At 37.3% G+C, this 16,957-nt stretch overlaps 1 protein-coding gene across 1 annotated transcript in view; it reads right to left on the bottom strand.

Annotated features, from left to right (window-relative positions):
- The window catches only part of PEAK1 (pseudopodium enriched atypical kinase 1), a 293,402-nt gene that overhangs the window by 181,020 nt on the left and 95,425 nt on the right, over positions 1-16,957 (bottom strand).

The following is a 16,957-nucleotide window of genomic DNA, read 5'->3' as shown; positions in this document are numbered from 1 at the left end:
CTACTGCAGAATCTTAGTATTCTTAGTATTTTTCATTTATCACAGTAAAACCAAGGACAGTTTTATAACTTTTTGTATGCAGCTATTACATGTAGGGCAATCTTTAAATAGGGATAAATTACTCTAAAAGAAATGAATCCTAGATAGTTCTCCCTTCAAGTCAACTTAAAATGTCTTGAAACTTAAACTCCACACTTAAAAAAATTAAATTTGGGAGTATTTGGGTGGCTTAGTCGATTAAGGCTTCCAGCTCTTGATTTTGGCTCAGGTAGTGACCTCTGGGTCATGAGATTATAAGAAGCCTGCTTGAGATTCTCTCTCTCCTTCTCCCTTTGCCCCTCCCCCATGCTTATATTCTCAAAAAAATTTTAATTTAATTAAAAAATAATCTGTAGGCACATGAAATCTAGGACAGGATGAAAAAAAAAAAGGACTAAGTTTTTACCTCAAAAGTCCCAGCACTACTGCTTTTACAAACTACAAAATTCATTGGATTTGAAGAATCCATGCTTTATAAACTATAGCAGATAAATATTTGTGAATATCACTATAACCAACAGCATTAACAAAGTAAGTACGCCCCAAATTTCAATTACAGACATAGTTCGGAAATAATGTGGGCTTGGTTTCAGACCACGGCAATAAATATCACTATAAAGCGAGTCAAGTGACTTTTTTGGTTTCCCGGGGCATAAAAATGTTATGCTTATGCTATTCTACAGTCTATTAAGTGTGCAATAGTATTATGTCTAAAAACAAAAAATACTTTATTGCTAGAAAAGGCTAGCCATCATGTGAGGTTTCAACAAGTTGTAATCACAGATCACCATAATAAATATAATACAGATAAAGTTTGAAATATTGCAAGAATAAACAAAATGTGACACAAAGACACGAAGTGAGCAAATACTGTTGGAAAAATGGTGCCAATAGACTTGCTTGACAGGGTTACCACAAACCTTCAATTTGTAAAAAGAAAAAAAAAACAATAAATAAATAAAAAGTAGTTATCTGCAAAGTGCAGTAAAGCAAAGTATGCCCATACACCTGGTCCTTATTTTTCTGTGTTAAGTTTCAGATAATATTTGTAAGGAAAACAAATGGACTGAATTTAGATTGCTGAAGAAAAAAATGGTCTATTCAAATATTTTTAAAACCCTATAGTTGCTGAATTATTATTAAGTAATATTCAATGATTAAAGGTTACTCCTTTTCTCATCTATACCTTTTAAAAAAACAAAATTTATGACAGATTAGACGGATTTCCTTAGAGGTTTTACACAACTTTTTCTTACCAATATCCTCATCACAAACTGAGGCAATTGCAGAATATTTAAAGTAGGTCATCCAGCTGAAAATCACAAAGAATCCCTAGCAGAAAATTTAGCCGACGAGTACTCACTGCCTCTTTCCCTTTAGATACTTTAATGACCCCTTAGGTAAGGAAGTCTTTCCCGTGGAAAACAAAACCTTCTCTGCCATGTTCCTCACATTGCACAATGTCCTGCGCTTTGCTATATCTCAGACCCTCCATGAAATTAGTACATAACGGGACTGTCGTTTCCTATGACTAAGATACCTACCTGTGCACCTGGATGGGCCAAAAGCAGAGACTTCAGATTGTAGAAGCTCGGATGCAGCAATCTTTTTTATAATACTAGCTTTGGGTGGAGTTGGGGAAGATAGCTTAAATAAAAAGAAAATTAGAGGATGTCTGGGTGGCTCAGTGGGTTAAGCATCTGCCTTCAGCTCAGGTCATGATCCTGGGGTCCTGGGATTGAGGTGGGCTCAGCGGGGAGCCTGCTTCGCCCTCTCCCTCTGCCGCTCCCCCTGCTGGTGCCTGCTCTCTCTGTCAAATGAATAAATAAAATCTTAAAAAAAGAAAGAAAGAAAGAAAATTGATTGCACCAGAGGAATTCTGTTATAAACAAGCAGAACCTTCCATTTTTCTGGCAGCCACAGGATCTAACAATATAAAAAAAATCTGTGAGCGGAAGGATTTCTCCTATGCAGTATACTCAGCAATGTATCATGCCAATCACTCTCAGTGTGCCCCCGCCATGGGCAGCACGTGGATGCAGTAAGAGTTTCTCTCAAATGGTAACAGATTCCAAAAGTCCCTCTTACGAGTGGGCAGCGTTCACGGCAGCTATGCAGTCGATGCTACTTCTAAATTGCAGCAAAGAAAATGAAGTTGATTTTGCTATTAATGATTAGGGTTCCTCTTGCTGTGTGATTTCAGTTCAAGATTAACCCAGGTACCTTTCATTTACATCAAATCCCAAATTCTCTATTGAGTAGAGAATAGGAATTGAGTAATACAGGCAAGACATATACTTCTTGCTCAATGAGAAATGCCAGTATTTTCCAATCTTTTAAGATTAAACATTCATTTCACAGCAAATATTTATTGAAAACTAATGTATTTCAGGTACTTTAATCAATTCTTCCATCATCCAAAGAACATAAGCACTGTATTTAAAATTTTTTAAAAACTCTTAATCACATGATTTTCAGAGATAGTCATTATTTTTATTATGTTTTAGGCTTTCAACCTGTAAACGAAGAATACTCACCCATTTTAAAATAGTTTAACAATTGTACTATAATTGTCAAAGATTCTAGCTACCTTCAGGGTTTGTTTGTTTTTTTAAGATTTTATTTATTTATTCATGAGAGACACAGAGAGAGAGAGGCCGAGATGCAGGCAGAGGGAGAGGCAGGCCCCATGCAGGGAGCCCGACGTGGGACTCGACCCCAGGACCCCAGCATCACACCCTGGACTGAAGGCAGCGCTAAACCGCTGGGCCACCCGGGCTGCCCTACCTTCAGTTTTAAACCAGACTAACTAGTACAGACCAAAGATGTACTGTTTAGTACATTACATATGTAACTAGCAACATAGGAGAGAAGAGTCATTTTTCAGCATGTTTTTGAATTAAAAAAACAGTTATTTCAGGTCAGTCGCAACCATAAATCTGCCCTTTGACCATTATTTATCATTAAGGGAAAATACCTCCTACAGCTTCTGTTCTTTGGTATCTTTAATACCACCTCTGAGAAAACCCAGTAACTGTCTTTTATCACATTTCTGACTTAAACACTGATTGCTAGGTGGAATAATGGTCCTTTAAAATTATGCTTTCTAAAACTCTTCATTCAAAAAGCGTAAGGAAACCATATGTCTTAAGGTGTCAAGGTCCAAAGTTTAGGGTAGAAGAATGGTACAGCTGTGGTCTATAAATTCTATCTTAAAATTTCTCTCTTTTCTTCATCATTGGTCCTCCCATGCGCTTCTCTGGGGTCAGCCAGGCCCAAAGGAAGCTAAACGTCACCCCCTCCCAGCAGCACCAAGGCCAGACAAGATCCTACTAAGTGGTAATAGGTCTATTCCCTTCTTTCTCTCCCCAGTGCCCCTACCAGCAAGATCCAGCAGGGAGCTAAACTTCCACTCCCACCTTTAGCAAAGAGACCAGCCATGGAAAAGAATTAACTTCTAAAATTCATTCAATATGACGTTTCCATGGCTATTTATGTATTTTTTCATTACGAAAAAATCCTTTCCACAAGCTCTTTTTCCTGGAATTAATATTTGATCTTAATACTTCTCTTTAATGTGCCAAATTTTCCTCAAGGTCTGGGGATCTTTAGTTGATCAGAGCTATTCTGAATAAATTCTTCCTCTCATCCTTTCACCCCCATATTGGCTTCTAAATTTTAAAGATAATTAAAAAAAATAATTTAAAAAAATAGTAATTTCAAACTCATAAAAGTTCAAGAATAGTATAATCTTTTTTTTTCTGAGCCATTTCTAGGTAAGTTGCTGAAAACTTAGGTTTGTAATTCCTTTAATAGGACATTTTCCCAAATAACCACGACATAATCATCAAAATCAACAAACCAACAACGATACCCTGTAATCACTATGCCCTAATCCAGTTTCACCAATCATCCCACTAATATCTTTTGTAGCAAAAAGATCAGATCATGGGTTGCATTTAATTGTCACATTTTTGAGTCTCTAACTCTGTAACAATTAATTCTTAAATTTTTCCTTGACTTTCATGATCTATAAAATTTTGAAAGTTACAGGCAGAGATCTAGAAAGACTCCTAATTTGGAATTCTCTGTTGTTTCCTCAAGATTAGATTTACATTATAGATTTCGGTTAGAACAATCACAGAAATGAACTCCTGGTCCTCATACCCCATCCTATGATGAGGTAGTGCATGACTTTCTTTTGTTCCATTACTATTAACATTAGCTGTCATCACTGGAGCAGGGTTAGTATCTGCCAGGTTTCCGGCTGTGAAGTTCCTCTTTCTTCCTTCTTAATTAATAGATATTTTGCGAGGAGATGCTTTGAGACTACATGAATAGCCCATTCCTCATTAAACTTTCACCCATTAGTTTTGGCATCCACTGATACTTCATGGATAACTGATTATACCACACCGGTTCCCAAATTGTGATCTTCCAAATTCCATGCTTCCTTTTCTTTTCTCCATTAATTTATGTCACTGCAGACTCATGAATGTCTGTTTTATTCAGTGTGCTATAATTTGATAATGAGTATTATATAATGCTCAAATTGTTCAAAAATTCGCCAGTGACTGCTCTTTTGTCAAGGTCGTTTCTGTATCCTTTTATTTTTTTAAGGCCGCTTCTGTGTCCTTTAGATATAACCCCTCTGAGCAATTCCTCACTTCCTGGTACAGGAAGATGTGTCCAGCCACCTTGTCTTATTCTTTCTCTGCCCCAGACCTAGAATCAGCCATTTCTCCAAGGACTCCTAGCACAGACACCTACCTTCCTGGGCCCCATCCCAGGACTTGTGGACTTAATTCTTCGGGAAGGAAAGCAAGCAAGCCACAAGAAAGCCAAAGCACTACTTTGTTTAGAAGCTGTGACTTGCCCTGAGTTCCTCTGTAGCTGAGTAAGTCTGTTTTCCCAACAGCTTATCTGCCTTGAATGGCAAGGCTGACTACACACAGTTTAAGGAATACAGGAGACCTATAAAATACTTTCCCCAGCACATAGTTGCAAAAGTAAGGAAATCCTTGCTTTGAGGGTGGAACATTCTGGGTTCATTTTATTCCCAGAAGAAGTACTTTCTCCTTTTCTTTCTTTTTTACTGTATCTTTTATTTTGTAACAGTTTCAGATGTGTAGACAAACTGTGAAGATAGTTCCAAGAGTTCCCACGTGCCCCACACCCAGTTTCCCTTATAACATCTTATATTAGTGTGATACATTTGTCACAATTATTTTCTCTGCCCTCCTACCCTCGTTTGTTACAATAAGTGAACCTATACAAATACATTATTAACTAAAGTCTATATTTTATTAAGATAACCTGTTTCCTCCAATGTCCAACTTGTTTAAGGATCCCACGCAGAACATTGTATTACATTTAGTAGTTAGTTATTGCTAAGTTACTCTCGGTTGTGACAATTTCTCAGACCTTCCTTTTCTTTGATGACTGTATTAATTTCCTATGGCTGTTGTAACAAATTATACAAACTTAATGCCTTAAAAAAAAAAAAAACAATAGAAGTTTACCATATGATCCAGTAATTCCACTACTGGGTATTTATCCAAAGAAAATGAAAACACTAATTTGAAAATATATATGCACACCTATATTTATTGCAGCATTATGTACAATAGCCAAGATATGGAAGCAACCCAAGTGTCACTCCATAGATGGATAAAGAAATGTGTATAACCTGTAACCCAACTATAATAGTAGAAATATAGAGAGTAGTTTCAAAGTTGTTAACCCTTGCCCTGTACACCCCTGTATGAGAGTATAGTGTTTATGTATATGGTTCCCTTTGCCTTTTAGTTTTACAGATTCCTCTCATTTCAAAGTTTCTTAGATCAGCACCTTATTCCTCCACCCCTTTCAGCAGCACTGTTTCATATAATCTTATTACATTTAGATTCTTTTGTCACATTTTACATTCCATCCCAGGATCCTTGGCCATCTAAACAAAGTTTTAGAATTTTGTACATATTAATATCCACTCCTTCTGCTATAGTTTGTGGGAGAGCAAGACCTCAGTGGGTAAGAGAACAATAAGAACAGGGACACGCATACATGGCAACAGCTTTATGCGTGTGGGAAAAGCCAAGTATTCCTACCATCAGTCCATAGTGAAAACAGTACATGTGAAGACAGCCATGATGGTGGATAAGATAGCCAGGCCTGCTGAGGTCAATTCCCCCATCCCCTGCAACCCCCTGGTTAATGCTTCCCTGACACCCGTGCAGATAGTCACATATGCAGTTCCTTGCTGCCCCCCACATGATTGGTTTCTTGAGCTGTTTTTCCCCTCCTTGCTTCTGCATACTTTACATTCTACAATAATAAAACTGAGAGCCAACCCCAACTTGGGGTTTCACCTTGGCACCTGCACTTCTAGGCAGTGCCTGATGGTATAGCCTCTTCAGGCCTCTTTATTCCAAGATACTGGACTCAGTAATCATTTCATCTCTCATCGGAACACGCCACACAGCGAAAGTTCTACAGGTTTTAACAAATACAGCCATCAAAACAAATGAAATTTTGCCATTTGCAACAACATGGATGGAACTAGAGGGCATTATCCTAAGCGAAATAAGTCAATCAGAAGAAAGACAATTATCTGATGATCTCACTCACATGTGGAATTTAAGAAACAAAACAGAGGATCCTAGGGGAAGAGAGGAACAAATTAGACAAAATCAGAGAGGGAGACAACATGAGAGACTCTTAATCACAGAGAACAAACTGAGGGTTACTGAAGGGGAGGTGCGTCGGGGGATTGGGTAACAGGGTGATGGACATTAAGGAGGGTACGTGATGTAATGAGCACTGAGTAGTATATAAGACTGATAAGGGATCCCTGGGTGGTGCAGTGGTTTGGCGCCTGCCTTTGGCCCAGGGCGCGATCCTGGAGACCCGGGATCGAATCCCACGTCGGGCTCCCGGTGCATGGAGCCTGCTTTTCCCTCTGCCTGTGTCTCTGCCTCTCTCTCTCTCTCTCACTGTGTGCCTATCATAAATAAATAAAAAAAGTTTAAAAAAAAAGAAAAAAGAAAAAAAAAAGACTGATGAATCACTGATCTCTACCCACGAAGCTAGTAATACATTATATGTTAATTAATTGAATTTAAATTTAAAAAAAATTTAATTTGCAATTCCCTCATTACCTATGATGTTGAATGTCTTTTATAGACTTATTTGCCATTTATATATCTTCTTTGATGAAATGTTTCTTCAAATCTTTTGTTCATGTTTTGATTGAGTTGATTTGTTTATCATTGACTTTTAAGAGTTCTCTACATATTTTGGATAGAATTCCTTTATCAAATGTGTTTTGCAAATATTTTCACCCCATCCACAGCTTGTCTTTTCACTCTCAACAGTGTCTTGCATTGAGCAGAAGTTTTCAATTATAACTAAGCCCAACTTATCCATTTTTTTTCTTGCCTGGATCACATTACTAATGTATTTTATTTACATATTTTTATTTTTTATTTTCAAGGGGGGAGAGGGGCCAAAGGAAAGGGAGAGAACCTTTGCAGGCTCCATGCTCAGCGCAGAGCCTGAAGTGGGGCTCAATCTCACAACTCTGACATCATGACCTGAGCCAAAATCAAGAGTCAGATGATTAACTGAGCCACCCAAAGCATCCCATTACTAATGTATTTTAAAACTCACTGCCAAACCCAAAGAGTCCTATCAATTTTCTCCTATGCCTTCTTCAATAAGTGGTATAGTTTCACATTTTAAATTTTGGTATATGATTGATTTTGTGTTAATTACTGTATAAATAGTAAGGTCTGTGCCTAGGTTCACTTACTACATATGTTCCAGCACTATTTATTGAAAAGACTATCCTTTGTCCATTGAATTGTCTTTGCTCTTTTGTCAAAGATCATTGATTAGATTTGTGTGAATTTATTCTGGACTTTCTATTCTGTCCTGTTAATTTATGTGTCTATTCTCTTGCCAGTGCCACTGTGTCTTGATTACTGTAATCCTACATTAAATCTTAAAATCAGGTAGTTTGAGTAATCCAACTTTGTTCATTTTCAGTATTGTCTTGGCCTTACTAGATATTTTGTTTTCCATATAAACTTTAGAGTTAGTATGATGATATCTACAAAGTAGCTTACTGGGATTTTGATTGGGACTGTGTTGAGTCTATAGATTAAAATGATAAAATAGAAAAAAATAATATTTTAACAATACTGAGTATTCTAATCCACACAGATTATCTCCCCATTTATATAAATCTTTGATTTTTTTTACATCAGTGTCGTATAGTTTTCCACCTATAGATCTGTATATATTTTCTTAGATCTATACCTTAAGCATTTCATTTTAGAAGATGCTTTTTAAATGGGATTTTCTGAGACTAAAAAGTTTGAGAACAATTGTCATACAAATCACCTAACCTACTTGGACTTGGTGCTTATTCGTACATGTGTATAGGATGCCTGCACTTATCACTATAAAGGGTTATTATAATGATGAAATAATATATGGAAAAATTACATGCAAATTAGAAATCACTAAACAAGTATAAGGGCAGAGGGAAAGATTCATAAAAATGGGCAGGAAAAGTAGTTAGAACCAGAATTTGTACTTAATTATACATTTAATAAGGACCCACCCACTAATTTACAAAGGAATAGATAATTAATGTATGGTCATCTGGAAATTAATTATTGATAGGGTGTAATTCAATGGAGAATGGGTAGAACTTTGAACAGTGCAAAAGGTAAGAGTCTGGGTAAGAATATTAGAACAAGAAAGAAACTTAGAAATAATGTACATCTTCATTTTATATACACAGGTTATTCTCACTAGGAAAAATTAGTATATATAGCAAATTATAACAGTTAACATATACATTTTTGCTTAGCCATTTTCCCTTTGAGTATCTGAAGAAAAGTGAAGGAAGAGTAACTAGCCAATAAGAGTTTAAAGACATAAGTGGGGATCCCTGGGTGGCGCAGCGGTTTAGCGCCTGCCTTTGGCCCAGGGCGCGATCCTGGAGACCCAGGATCGAATCCCACGTCGGGCTCCCAGTGCATGGAGCCTGCTTCTCCCTCTGCTTATGTCTCTGCCTCTCTCTCTCTCTCTCTCTCTCTGTGACTATCATAAATAATAAATAAAAAATAAAAATAAAAAATAAAGACATAAGTGATGTAATCAGTAAGACCTCAAACACTTCAAGTCTAAACTCTCCATTGGACTTAACTATGGAAATTCTGAGGATGCCTTTTAATCTTTGCTTTTGTATCATTTACATTGTTTTTTAGAAATATTTTGACTTTGGCACACTCTATCTCCTGGGTAAAGCAACTAGAAGAAGGCTGACAGTAGGCCCCAAATATTTCCTTATGCCATTCAGAATTGAAGTACATTTCTGGATCCAGAAAAAGAACAGTTACGGTCATTTAAAATCCCCAGAAATGGCTATGTGATAGAATATGACATTTACATTTTGAACTGCTTAATCATTCTTTTAGAGACTAGCTGAAGGTTATTTTGTCTCTCTGGCATTTTCGTATGTCTAAGCTGCCTTCCTCTGTCATCCAGGGCTCAGTTTCAAGGTTGAAATACATTATGATAATCACAGTCAACCAAAGGCATCCCTATTCCAAACTCTCCATAACTTCATGCTTTTTCCATCAATTTTACTTCAGTTAAAAGGCCAGTTAAAGGAAGAATGTATGAATAAATCTGAGCTTACAAATTCTATTGCTACTATTACCTCACACACTCAGGCTTCTTATTAAATTAAATCTTCATACTATACATGCATTATAAAAATGGCAAGTACAAAAACATCAGAAATTAAGTGACTCCACTTTAAAAAGCTGAACTTTCTGAACCAAAGGTACCCCATACTTTACCTAAATAAATTATCATCTATATTCCACCTAGGATACTTCCATTACTTCACATTTCTTAATCACTTCTCTCCCAAAGGATTACAATACTGGGAAATATAAATTATTTTTTTATTATTAAACCATCACTTAGCCTCACGCATTTTTCAACAAGAGCTTTAGCTTCAGGACAAAACCATGACTATAATCCAAGCCAAGTCCCAGGTCTGAGGTTTATAAGTATCTGACATTAAGCACTTCACCGTTTATGTGGGTCTTGGCTCTTTTGTGCGGCAAAATGAAGGACCTATACATGATGATCAGCAAATTTTCATAAACCAACATCAGCTCCCACTGACACTTTCACATAGAATGTAGGATCCTTTTGAAAATGTTACTGGAATAAAAAAACCTACAGAATCACAGTAGCTCACAAAGGAAATAACATTATAAGCAAGTGATAGATATAAATGTTTGGGATAATAAAATGTTATAATCCTAACAAAGCCTTCCTTTAGATTCTGTATTGACCAGTTGTTTTTTTGTTGTTGTTGTTGTTGTTGTTGTTGTTTTTTGTCTTGGCTCCAGTAACAATCCTCCAGTAAAACCTTTCCCCCTTCAGAAGTCTTATGCTAACTACCTTTTCTAGGTTCTTACTGCATACGATTTCCTCTCTATCAAAGCATTTCAACCCGACTATGAACTTCTTCCTTACTTATCCATGTAAACTGGATGATATAGACATCATTTGGACTGATTTTAGCTTTTATGTGCGCTTCCCTATTTAAACAAAAGGGGTTTTGAAATTTGAAAGGGGTCTGGCCCAACAGTCACAAAATGCTGGAAAAAAGAATCTTGCTCTCTTTGATTTCACTTTAAAATTTTGTGTACAAGGCTGGAATATTTATCAGTTTGTAAACTCTGGGGGAGGAGGGAAGACAAGGTTTTCATATTTGGCTAGAGCCCTCATAATACTTAATAAGTGTCAGGAATATACTAGCTGCTGAATAAATGTTCAATATGGAAAAAATAAAAGGTTAAAATTTTAAGAATTAACATAGCCTAACTTCTGAGGTATACTAATGGGTATTCAGCAGAATGAATATGAAAAAACTAGTTAAATGTAAGCTCTCTGATAAGCAGTTGGAAGTACTAGAGAGAGTATAAGTGTAATCAGATACAACTGTGTGACAATCTCTGAGTTTCTGTGTCCTCATTCAAAACTAGAACCAGCTGAGTTTGCAGGGCTGCTATAATGATTAAAGAGAATGTATGGAAAGCACTACTAGTCCATGCCCCATCGTAGGTGCTCAATAAATACATGGCAGTATTACGTGATTTATTCCTCAATATAACTTCAGCCTTAGTGGTGATAAAAACTTTCCCTCTTTGCTTTCATTTATCCCTTATTTGTATTTAAGTCCTTTCTGATGACACCTCAGTTGAAAATTTCTGGTATGTGTGCTTTTCCCAAATATTAGCTTCATTACAAAATTCTATTAGGAAGAAAACCTTCCATACTTTAACTATAGAAAAAAATCAGTTTTGATATTTCATTGCTTCTCTGAAGTCCTAGAACAGTAATAATATTTATGATACTGAACACTGAAGTTTACGAAGCAGTAAATAGCTTTTGAGGCTGATTAAGCACCTCTGTTTCACTTCACATACTCTAGTACTATAGGCATTACCCCTTAATTAAATGCTTGTTTACGTTACACAAGGACCTTTTCTAGTCCTACACTTTTAAACCAATATTAGAATGAAAAAAAAAAGGGAAAAAAGCTCAATTACTGGAGGAGATGCTATTAACATTAAAATTTCTGCTTAAAGCTGGGTCAACAAGATGACATCATACACAGGTTTTACTATATAAAAAACAGTATCAAGGAACTCCTGGGTGGCTCAGCGGTTGAGCATCTGCCTTTGGCTCAAGGTGTGATCCTTGAGTTCAGGGATCGAATCCCACGTCAGGCTCCCTGCATGGAGCCTGCTTCTCCCTCTGCCTGTGTCTCTGCCTCTGTGTGTGTGTGTGTGTGTGTGTGTGTGTGTGTGTGTGAGATAAATAAATAAATAGAATCTTTAAAAAACATAAATAAATAAAAAAAATAAAAAATAAAAACAGTATCAAGGGGTGCCTGGCTGGCTCAGTTGGTAGAGCATGAGACTCCTGATCTCGGGCTCTTAAGTTCGAGCTCCATGTTGGGTGTAGAGATCACTTAAAAATATAATCTTAAAAAAAAATCAAAACCCAAAAACCACCCAGAAAAAGCTATCCTTTAGAAAAATATCAATTCCATTTCAAATGTTGGAGCTCAGGAGTAAAACCACAAACATCAGGTAAAAGGAGGACAATGCTCCTTTTCAGTTTTACTTGAAAATAATTATAAAGTCACTTTAAAATTTGACATTAATAGTTCAGCACTTGAGTGGCAAAGATCAGAGAGGCACAAGTTTCTGCATCATTATCAAAAATGAATGTGTCTTCTCTCTGTCTTTATGTGGGTTTTATCCCAGAGTAGGATAAAGGAAAAGTTAAAAGAGAAAACCTTAGAAATCTCTGACAAATTATCTCAGGGCTTTGCAGTTCATAGGAAGTTCAGCTACCACCACCACTTTTAACCCTCCTAATTCAGGCAGTGAGTGGTAAATCCCTACTGTTACAGAGACAGGAGGAATGCTATGTAAGGCTGCATGTTATAATTCATGTTAGAATTTTTTTTTTTTTTTAGATTTTATTTATTTATTCATGATAGAGAGAGAGAGAGAGAGAGGCAGAGACACAGGCAGAGGAAGAAGCAGGCTCCATGCAGGGAGCCCGACGTGACTGGATCCCGGGTCTCCAGGATCACGCCTTGGGCTGAAGGCGGCGCTAAACCGCTGAGCCACCTGGGCTGCCCAGAAAGTGTGTTTTTCAGCAAGGAAAAAACATCTTTACAGCTCCAGGAAAACAACAATCTATGTGTCCTAAGTGGCAAAATGCCAAACGGATACACTGTACTTAGGAAATCAGGCAACTGACTGCAGATTGAAAATGACAGTGATATGCAAATGTAATGGTACAATAATGAGAAGGAAGATGATGATCAGATAAATCATCCCCTATACCAGTTTCCATCACCCAAATGTCCTCTGTCTCCACCCACCATTTAATCCACTAAAAAAGTCTGGATAAATAGCTTTCTCTGATCTGTAAGCTAAACACCAAATTGTATTTCACAGGTTCTCTTAACTAATTTGTTCTTATATATTTTGTATTTGCTGTTAAGCCTATCAGCTTGTTTTATTTGTAATAATCTTTATTACTTACACTAAGAGAAAGGGAACAAGAGTGGTAAATAATCCAAAACACTCAAAAAGCAAAATTTTATAAATTCAAATAAGATGTTAAAAGAACTTAAGCCATGAAGCATAAGGAAACTGGGCTGTTCTTCCCAAAGAAAAGCTACCTAGGGAAAAAAAAACGATAGCTGTCTTCGAATACACAAATTGTCACTCCACAAACAGTGCCCAGAATTAAAACTGGCAGATGAAAACTATAACAAAGAAGGTTTGCGTTCACTGTAGACAAGACAAGCCCTTATATGTGGGTGGTACAGAACACTCTGGAACCAAATGACCTTGAACAGCGAGGTGACTGGACTAAAACTGAATGACCTCTAAAGCCTCTTCTCACTCTTGAGTTTCCTGAGTCTATGACTTTGCAGGATATGTTTAAAGTTAGGATGAAATCTGGATATTTGTCAGTAGTTCATAAAAATCACACAAAGTCTAACTGTGAGGTTTGGGCCTGGGGGTCAGGGAAGTGAGAAACAGAATGCTGGCCCTGAATCACTCCTTTTAAAATCCCTTGTGTTCCCAGCATGATCGGAGTATCCATTTAAGTGCATCTCATACTACTTAGAACTTTTCTGAACAAAGCAAACATTTGTTAACTTTCTCTGTGGGTTTATCAAAAATTGACAAACAAAACTAAAAAACTGGGAGAGAAATATCACTGGGCTGTAAAAAAACCATTTTGAGCAAAAGACTCGAGGGTGCTGACAAGACCTGTATTTAAGGAATGTATCATGAAGTCCAGACAGGACAGGAATCTAATGGAATGAGTGAAATGAGCAGTTTGTATACAAGGAATGAAGGTTTCCAGAGGGGTAGATGCAGAAAAGCTACTTTTAAAGATAGGAACTATAATTATTTTTGAAAATTAAATGCAACTATATGCTCTCCACCTTGCTCAACTCTACAAGTTTATGCAAAAGACAGGGTAAGTGAAACCTAACAAAGGAATCTGCTGTAGATCTGGGTGGGATATCCTGAGGAAGTGTGTGAGAGTTGAAGGTAACTCCATGATAAGTGTTTCAGATGGGAGAAACATGTGCAAAGGCCCTAAGGGAAGAGGGAGCAGAGCATGTTTAAAGAACTAAAAGAAAACAAGTGAAACTAGAAAAGCAGATATACAGAAACCAATAAATACCATATATAACAGGTCACATTAGGATTTAGTTTGTAGCCAGAGGTCATCAGTAAACCTGAGAAGGATTTTTTAAAAGATTTTTAACTTATTTATTAGAGATAGAGATAGAGATATATAGAGAGATAGAGATAGAAAGAAGCAGGCTCCATGCAGGGAGCCTGACGTGGGACTCCATCCCGGGTCTCCAGGATCATGCCCTGGGCTGAAGGCGGCGCTAAACCACTGAGCCACCAGGGCTGCCTGGATTTTTTTTTTTTAAAGATTTATTTATTTATTCATCAGAGACACACACAGAAAGAAGCAGAGGCATGGGCAGAGGGAGAAGCAGGCTCCCCGCAGGGAGCCCAATGTGTGACATGATCCCGGATCCCGGGATCACACCCTGAGCAGAAGGCAGATGCTCAACCACTGAGCCACCCAGGTGTCCCAAACCTGAGGATTTTTAAACATAATGCCATAATTGTCAGATCTGGAGTTTGAAAAGATCATTGGATAATGGGTAAAGTATGTATTTTACAAGTTGCAGAAGGACAATTACAATAGGTTATGATGATGATAGTCTAGAACAAAGCAGTGCTACTAGAGATGGAAAATATATGCATTCAAGAAGTTTTCAAACTGTGAAACTGAATAAGGGAAACTTCATTTAAAATTGTGTCTGGAGGCCAGAAAGTAAAGCTCTCCTGCCCTATTATTTGTCTTCCACTATAACCAAACAGGAAGAAGCCCACTTTGCTATTTCAACAAGAAGGAGGAAAATTTTCTCCTGGCTCAGCAACAAACCAGTAAGAAAATACAACTCAGCCAACCAGAAACTGTCACTACCCTGAACTTTCACCTTCCTCCAATAGACTTCCCTTCAAAGCAGTTCCTCTCAAGTTTCTCCTTTTCTCTATAATGTAACATTCCTCTTCTTAGACCTCCAGACTTGTCTATGGCTTGTCATAGTTTGCATGTCACAAATTGCAATTCTTCTGCAATTCCTGAATAAACTCATTTTGCTGGTAAGATAACTGGCTGTTTTATTCTAAAGGTCAACAAAATTTAACAGCCCGTTTTTTATTTTTTAAGATTTTATTTATGTAGTTGAGAGAGTGTACGTGCAAACATACGAGTGGGAAGAGGGGCAGAGGAAGAGGGAGAGGGACAAGCAGACTCCCGCTGAGGGCAGATCCTGACTGGGGCTTGATCCCGAGATCATGATCTGAGCCGAAGTCAGGTGCTTAACCAACTGAGCCACCAAGGTGCCCCAACAGCCAGTGTACGTGGTAACAGAGGTTGAGTACAGAGATCCTGAATACAGGTAGTGTATTAGGGAAGGTCTTCTGAAAGACAGCTCTGTCTTACAGGATTAAAAGGCATTGGGAGTAGTAAGAATCTCTGGCTGAAGAAATGTTCTGAGATAAATAAGAGCATAGCAAAATTAAAGACAAGAATTAGTTGAATGCTCGGAATGAAGTCAGGAGTGTGTCCTGCAGAGTGGTTTGTGTGTAAAGATCCTGCCATAAAATGAGAATGCACAGCCAGTCCAGTGGGGTGAGATCCTACCGGGCTTTCAAGAAAAAAAATTTTGAATTTTATACTATAGAAAACGCAAAGCTAGCACATAATTTTACTAAACAGAGAAACAAGATTTCACCTGCCTTTTGGACTAGGTAGGAAGGGCTGTAATGTATATGAGAGAAATTTCTAAGGGTCAGAACTAGTGGAGAAGCAAAAAGGAATTAAAGAAGATGGGACAAAAAATATTTACCAGGTAAATATTTGGTAACCAAACGGATGTGAAGAGTTAGAGAAAAGGAAGAGACTAGCACCATGTTTAGGTTTCTGTCTTGGAACTGGCTAAGCTGCCAAATCATTTGCAAATACAGAGCACACAGTAAGATAAATATATAAATAATAAATATATATAATAAAGTGATAGATGATGAGTAATTGTGACCAAGCAAGCGACAAAACATGAAAAATATTGTCTTTAATCATAGTTACCCACTATGATTAAGATATCCACCTATCTTATTCTGCATGTCATTATTAAACCTGGGTCCAGTGGAAACTGGATGATACCAACAGAGTTCCTCTTTTTTTTTTTTTTTTTAAGATTTTATTTATTTGACAGAGAGAAAGAGAGAGAGGGAGAAAGACAGCACAAGCAGGGGGTCAGGAGAGAGAGAAGCAGGCTCCCCACCAAGCAGAGAACCTGATGCGGGACTCAATCTCAGGACCCTGGGATCATGACCTGAGCCAAAGGCAGACACTTAACCAACTGAGCCACCCAGGCATATCAAGTTCCTCTCTTCTTGCCCTATATCATGAAGCTTTACACATGGTAGGTCCTCAACAAATATTTCTTAAGTAAATTAATAGTAATTATATCAACCAAGTTGATACCTAAAGTGACTGTGTATTCTTACTAAGCAATTACTGAATTGCTGCAGCAGTTACTGAAAAACCAAGTAACAATAGTTAACACATAGGACTTTATTTTATTTTAGGCAAAAACATCTGGACCATATGTTTAACCATATACGTCAGCAATGACATCACAGAATAAGATCCTTTCTATCTCCCTACTGTGAATTTGCTAGCATTT

This window comes from Canis lupus, chromosome 30, assembly GCF_003254725.2.
Source record: "Canis lupus dingo isolate Sandy chromosome 30, ASM325472v2, whole genome shotgun sequence".
NCBI lineage: Eukaryota > Metazoa > Chordata > Mammalia > Carnivora > Canidae > Canis > Canis lupus.
This window is presented reverse-complemented; position numbering and strand designations above follow the sequence as displayed.